We start from the raw sequence: 6,811 nt of genomic DNA, 5'->3' as shown, positions 1-6,811 counted from the left end.
TTTACCACTGAGCCATCAGGGAAGCCCTGATTTTCAGTATAGATATAATGCAAAAAAATGTGATTTAGTATTTTGTATTAATCAGTTCAGGCTGCTAAAACTAATACAGATTAGATGGCCTAAAAACACAGAAATTTATTTTGTCACAATTTTGGAGGCTGGAAGTCTGAGATCAGGGTACCAATATGGCCAGGTCCTGGTGAAGGCTCTGTGACTTTCACATGTCTGCCTTCTTGTTGTGACTTCACATGTCTTTTCCCAGTGCCACAGGGGTAGAGGAGGGGAGGAAAAGAAGAAGAGAGAGAGCTCTGTGGTCTCTTCTTATAAGGGCACTAATCTCATCAGACTAGGGCTCCACCCTCATGACCTCATTTCACCTTAATTACATTCCAGAGGTCCCATCTCCAAATGCCATCACACTGAGGCCTAGGGCTTTAGAATTTGTGTGTGTGTGGAGGGGCGAGGTCAGAAAACATTCAGTCCATAACATATTGTATTAAACCAACAACCTATATATAATTTACTTTCTCCCTGGAACAGCAGATCAAATAACTTTTGGGACATGGGGGAAAGGGACAGGATGTGACCAGTGAATAGTAAAATGTGTCCTGTGCCCTCAAGTGTCTTTCAGACTCACAAAAGGGATGGATGGTTAACAGGATACTACAGGATAACATGGCAGTCATACTGCTGGAGGTGAGCCCACGGCAGCAGAGGAGGTTCAGAGGAATCTGCAGATGACAGAGGAGTCAGGGGAAGGGGCTGTGTTCTCCTTCCGTTTCATCCATGGGAAAGGCTGGCAAATTTCAACAGCTATGACGTGTACTTAATACTCGTGTTCAAGAATGAATGAATAGATTAAGCATATTGCCACGTTAAAGAACACCCAAGTTCCTTGTCATTGTCAAGGATTCTTTGTGTTAGAATGCCATTATAAAACTCTAAAATGTAAGTTGAGGTACTGTAAAGGAAAAAACATTAAAATAGGAATCTAAAGAAAGAAAAGAATTTTAGAAATCTAAAATCTAACTGCTTTCAGCCCTAGGACCTTGGGTAAGAGAGGAAGAAGACATTTAAGAGTTAAGGGGGTTTGTCTGGCTCCTGTCAACTCTCAAACTATTATTCTGGGATTCCCTCCTTGGATTTCATCTAAGGAACATTATTAATAACATCTGGAGTGCTAAAAGGAACTCATTACACTGTGTAAGGTGGTAACCTCTGAAAAAAGCCTCAATAATCCAAATAATAGCCATGAAATGAACATATGTTTAAAGTGTAAGTAGTATAATGTAGCAGCTCTAAGTAGATTTTATTCATTCATTCAGAAGGGTTTATTCAACTACTACTAAATGTCAGGCTAGGGGCAAGTTAATGATACATTCATCTATATCTGAAGAAGTATATATATACATATATTTATATAAATTTTTAAACACTAAAATCTATTTCTCCCAAGTAACTTTCTAAAATGCTCTTTAAACTTTTCAACCTGAGTGCTCTGTTGCCATAATCTCATGTTAGCAATGCTCTGTGGAAAGGAATTCCCCCTAATGCTTTTAGTGCTTGGCCCTTATATCTGAACCATGTGGTTATTGCACTTGACAAAAGCCAAAAATAGCTTTATAAAGTGCAGCCTCTTTATCCCCCTTAGAATTTGAAAAGTATTAATAAAGTTTATACTTTACTTCCAGTTTTAGGGGGAAGTAGGTATATTTTGCAATTCTTTCTGAATTCAAATCCACCTCTGTATCATTCCAGGTTCCTTTCCCAGACATTCCTACATCCTAAAGAGATAATAGAAAATCATTTCATCAAGGTAACATCAGGCCAGGCCTTGCTTCCTCTCTGCCCTAGCCTTCAGTTCCAAAGAATCATAGACCATTGGCGACTGAAAGACCATCAGTTCAGTTCAGTTCAGTCGCTCAGTCATGTCCGACTCTCTGTGACCCCATGAATCGCAGCACACCAGGCCTCCCTGTCCATCACCAACTCCCAGAGTTCACTCAGACTCACATCCATCGAGTCAGTGATGCCACAGGACTGATTTAATCCAGCTCCTTCATTTTGCAGATAAGGAAGTATGCCTAGAGGAGCAGAGTGATCACCCAACATCATTCAGCTAACTGCTAGAGAGGGTGAGACTGTCACCCAGGTCTCCTGACTTTAAGTTCATAGCATCTCCACTAACCCACGCAGCGCAATGACTTTGTTTCTCTTTTCTCCTTCATGTACCTTTGCTTACAGATGTAGACATTCTGAGATGTCCATCATGCACCCAACTGGCTCATATCTGTTTATATCAGGAGATAGCCAACTCTTTATATAAAGGGCAAGATAGCAAATCTGGCTTTATGTTTTCTGCTGCAATGACAGAACTCTCATAGTAATGTAAAAGCAGCCATAGGCAATATGGAAATGAACAATCATGCCTGTGGTCTGATAAAACTTTATTTACAAAATCTGGAAGTGGAGTGATTGGCCAGTGGACTGGAGTTTGCCAAGCCCTGGTTTAGATCTGCATTCACTAGTCATGATGCCAGGAGCCCTCTTCCTCACATTATCAGGGAGGGTTGTGAACAAAAGACACCATCTTTCCTCCCTTATTGTAACAATAAGAGCTTGTAAATTTTATATACTCAGTCAACAGAAATCTACTGAATACTCACTTTATGGAAAAAGAACAAGGGATTAAATACATTATAATAAGAATCAGCTTCCCTGGTAGCTCAGACAGTAAAAAATTTGCCTGCAATGCAGAAGACCAGAATTCAATCCCTGGGTTGGGAAGATTCCCTGGAGAAAAAAATGGCAACCCATTCCAGCATTCTTGTCTGGAGAATTCCATGGACAGAGGAGTCTGGCAGGCTACAGTCCATGGAGTCACAAAGACTGAGCAACTAAGACTTTCACTTTCAATAATAATAATAGGGTATATTATTTACTGAGCACTTACTATGTCCCAGTTGTCAAGCAAAGTACCTTTATGTAGATGTTTCTCATTATCCTTACAAAATCTTATTTTACAGCTAAGGAATGTAAGGCCAAGCAGGAGTGGGAAACTCTTTCAACTATAAAGTTCTAGAAGCGAGGTTTGATTCCAGATCTGCATGGCTCTTATCACTGCCATGCTTCTTGAGGTCATGAGGGTCTGGTCTCATGTTACAGAGGAAGCATAGCTCTAATCCTGGGCCTTCACTGGGGGCCCTTCCATCTGTTCCTCCACCCCAGCTCTCTTATTTAACAATAATTTGTGTCCACATAGATAACTGCGAACGATGTGAGTTACTGAGTAAAAAGAGCAGAGAATTACACAGAAAAATTAGTCTGGGTTTCCAAAGAAGAGTAAAGGCCAGGCTAAAGACTAGATAAAGAGATAGACAGACAAGGATCCAGATCTCAGTCTTGGCAGGGTTTTGATATGCGTGGTTGGCCTGCTCTGATCAGCACAGTGCCAGGCACTGCTGTTCACCAGGCAATGTTTCAGAGTCCTGAGGTTAGGGCTGATTCTTCAGCTCCTTACGTGAGAGAAGTTGGGCCATCACCTCACACTGTGGTCCTGATATCTCATTTAATAAAATAAGAGACTTTCATTTAACACTCACTAATAACCCTTCTGGCCTGGACAGTCTAGTTAAGGAGTCTGCAAGGAAGGTGAATTACCACATAAACATCCCTCCTGGGGTCTGTGAGCTCTTAGGAACTACATCTGCTCCATGAGGCTTATGTGAAGGACATTTCTAGGGACCAAAATTTAACAAGGAGCACCTGACTTGGTGGAAAGATAAACAACATGAGGTGAGCACACAAATGCACATTTTTGGCCCAACACTATAAATGTCGTGGTTGGGAGTCCAGGCTTGGGAGTGCAAACAACCCTGGGATCCCATCTTGGTTTTATCACTTGTTAATTGCACAGTCCCTTACAAAGGGAGGGTTAAAGTAAACTGGATAATAGATCTTCTCCAGCGAAGATTTAAGAAGGGGAAAAAAGGAGATGAGGAAACTGGGGGCTCCATGAAGCAATAAACCAAAACACTGATAACTCCTGGGGAGAGGTAACATCCCAATAAATTAAAAAATGAATGCAGTGACTAGAAAGGTAGTGAGCTCCTTGATTCAAATAACAGTGGGACAATAACTTCTGAGACCTTAATGCTGGAAAAGATTGAAGGCAGGAGGAGAAGGGGGTGACAGAGGATGAGACGGTTGGATGGTATCACTGACTCAAAGGACATGAGTTTAAACGAACTCCAGGAGATAGTGAAGTACAGGAAAGGCTGGTGTGCTGCAGTCCATGGGGTGACAAAGAGCTGGACATGACTTAATGGCTGAAAAACAACAACTTCTTGGAAATTATAAAAAGGAATTTCAGGTACCAGAAAAGAGTACAGCCAGAAAGACTTCAAGAGTCTTTCTGATTCTAAAATTCTGTGACCTTAGGAAATGTGAAAGGGATCTGTTTGCTTATCTCTGCCAAGTGTAAAGGGAACCCCAAGACCCTCAGACTTAAGCTCCTGCTCTCTCAAAGCATCACAAAGAACACTTAGCATAGCCTTTCAGCATTCCCAAAGGGGATATTCTTCCTTCCACAGAGCCTAGTCATCCCCTCACGTCATTTATTTGCTCAGCATCTGTGCAGTGACCTTGAATTCACTGTTTTTTCAGGTAAGATAAACTGCTCAAAAGCTGCCTAGGTGGAACCATGAAGTTTACACCTCAGTGTTCCCTTGCCTTCATGGTCACAATCCCCCAAGACTTGAAAGACTATTTGGAGTTTCCCTCTGAGCAATCAGAACTCTCAGTGGAATAAACTGCCCCTGGAAGCTGTGGGCCTTTGACACTGAAGCATAGACCTTGGATTAAATAGCCTTTCATTTATTTAACAAATCATACTACTGCAATTTCTACATGACAGGCACAGTGTAAACCACTGGAAATACAGGAGCGACCTGTAATTTGCCTTTTCTACTCTTAGTTCCCGACACTAGTGTTGTGAGAATATCCTGTATCTAGATCTCTGTGGACAACGCCAGCACTGAGGGGCCGGTCCTGAGTGTGGCAGGGAGAAGCCTGACCGCCGAAGGCAAGTGTGATGAGATGACATGGGATGTAGCATGAGCAATAAAGGCCCCAGAGATGATGTTCTCTTTACAAGGTAATCTCCGTTTCTGACATTTTTTTCAGTTTTGAGAGGCTTAGCAATATATTGCCCAAGAACATCCATAACAAGGCTTTTGGCACGTCTTCATTAGACACCCATGTCAGCTCTATTTTTGAGCTTGCTCAGTCCTCTCTACCGATCAGCCAACTATGTAACCACTCAGAATCCTCTAGGAAGGTTCTGGTGCTCACTTCCAATTATCACATCCTCTGACTTCCATCTCAGATTTCCCTTTACATGACTTCTAGCACAGAGTCGGACATGACTGAAGCAACTTAGCAGCAACAGCAGCAGCAACACATTAAAGCTGGAGAAGTAATCATTTTAAAAACACCGCCAACAACAACAACAACAACAAAAAACCTGTGGCATTTATTAGCTACTGATCCTGAGTGCCATTCATGCATTTCTAAGCATCCTTCTATTTCAAGGACTGAAAACTAAGAAGCTATGATTTTTCATGATTCTTCCTTCAAGATTTGTACTTTTCCAGTGAGGTACTTGCATAAGATTCATAAAAGAGAAAAGAAAAAATTTATTTTTTCAGCTATATATAGGCATATGGGCATTGAGAAGTAGAGCACTTTTCCAGAAACTTCTTAGCAAACACCTGACAGTCACTGTCACCCACTTCCTTGAGGCTGGCAGCTGAGACCACAGGTGGTGGCTTCTCTGTGATTCCTAAACATCAGTGTGTTCTGAAATTTAGCAGTAGCAGCTAAATCTTCTTGCCCCAGGTCCTTCAACATGGTAAAAGCCTCTTTCTCACTGTGTCAAATTTCTTTCTGCTTGAAATTCCTAAGGTGGCTTTTGTTTTCCTGACAGATCTGCATCATAGATTGTAACAACTAATTCACAAAAATAACTCCCACTATTGAGTGATACTATGTTAGGCACCTATCTGGAAGCTTTATGAATATTTTCTTGTTTATTCTCCATAAACTGTCAGTCCCACTTATTCTTTAGATGAGGAAATAGGGAACTGAAATGTTGAGTAACATTCACGAGGTCATAAGAAACTGAGTGAAAAAGGCAAGGAAGGGCAAATGGTTTCTGAAATCTAAGCAGAGCCCATAGGGATGAGCCCATCCTTGGACAAGGTACCTGGAGGGAGTCCAGGCAGGCAGGTGGGACACAGCACCCAGAAAAATATGCTGTAGTGATAGGATGGTCCAAGAAGTGGTACAAGGGCTAGTTTCAGAGGAGGTGCAATGAGAGATCCAGGGACACAGCAGTTAGCATCAGTGCAGTTGTGTGTCATGAAGTAAGACATCACAGCTCAAATAGGATTCAAAGCCAGGGCTGTGGAAGCTAGCAGCCCTCATCTAAACTATGGCACTTCTCAGTCTTGAGGGAACTTAAGTATGAGCGGTGAGACTCGGATACAGTGATTTGAAGCGGAAGGTGAGGAACCCTCAAAATGTGAAATATGATGGCATGCCTTAGTAGCTTCTTAACTATCCCTCCTTAAGCCATTCTAGAATTAAACCAAGTTGTTCTAAGAGACTAGTAAGGAAATGAGTTTAGAGGTGGGTGTCAAGAGACCTCAGTTTGGGAGTTTATAAAAGTGAAAAGACAGGAAATTTATTATTACCATATCATGCTTTACTTTTCCCCTTATATTTTAGTACAAAGAGTTCCCATTCTTTT

The sequence above is a fragment of the Ovis canadensis genome, chromosome 21 (genome assembly GCF_042477335.2).
Source record: "Ovis canadensis isolate MfBH-ARS-UI-01 breed Bighorn chromosome 21, ARS-UI_OviCan_v2, whole genome shotgun sequence".
NCBI lineage: Eukaryota > Metazoa > Chordata > Mammalia > Artiodactyla > Bovidae > Ovis > Ovis canadensis.
The sequence above is the reverse complement of the archived record's forward strand: the minus strand, read 5'-3'. Positions refer to the sequence as shown.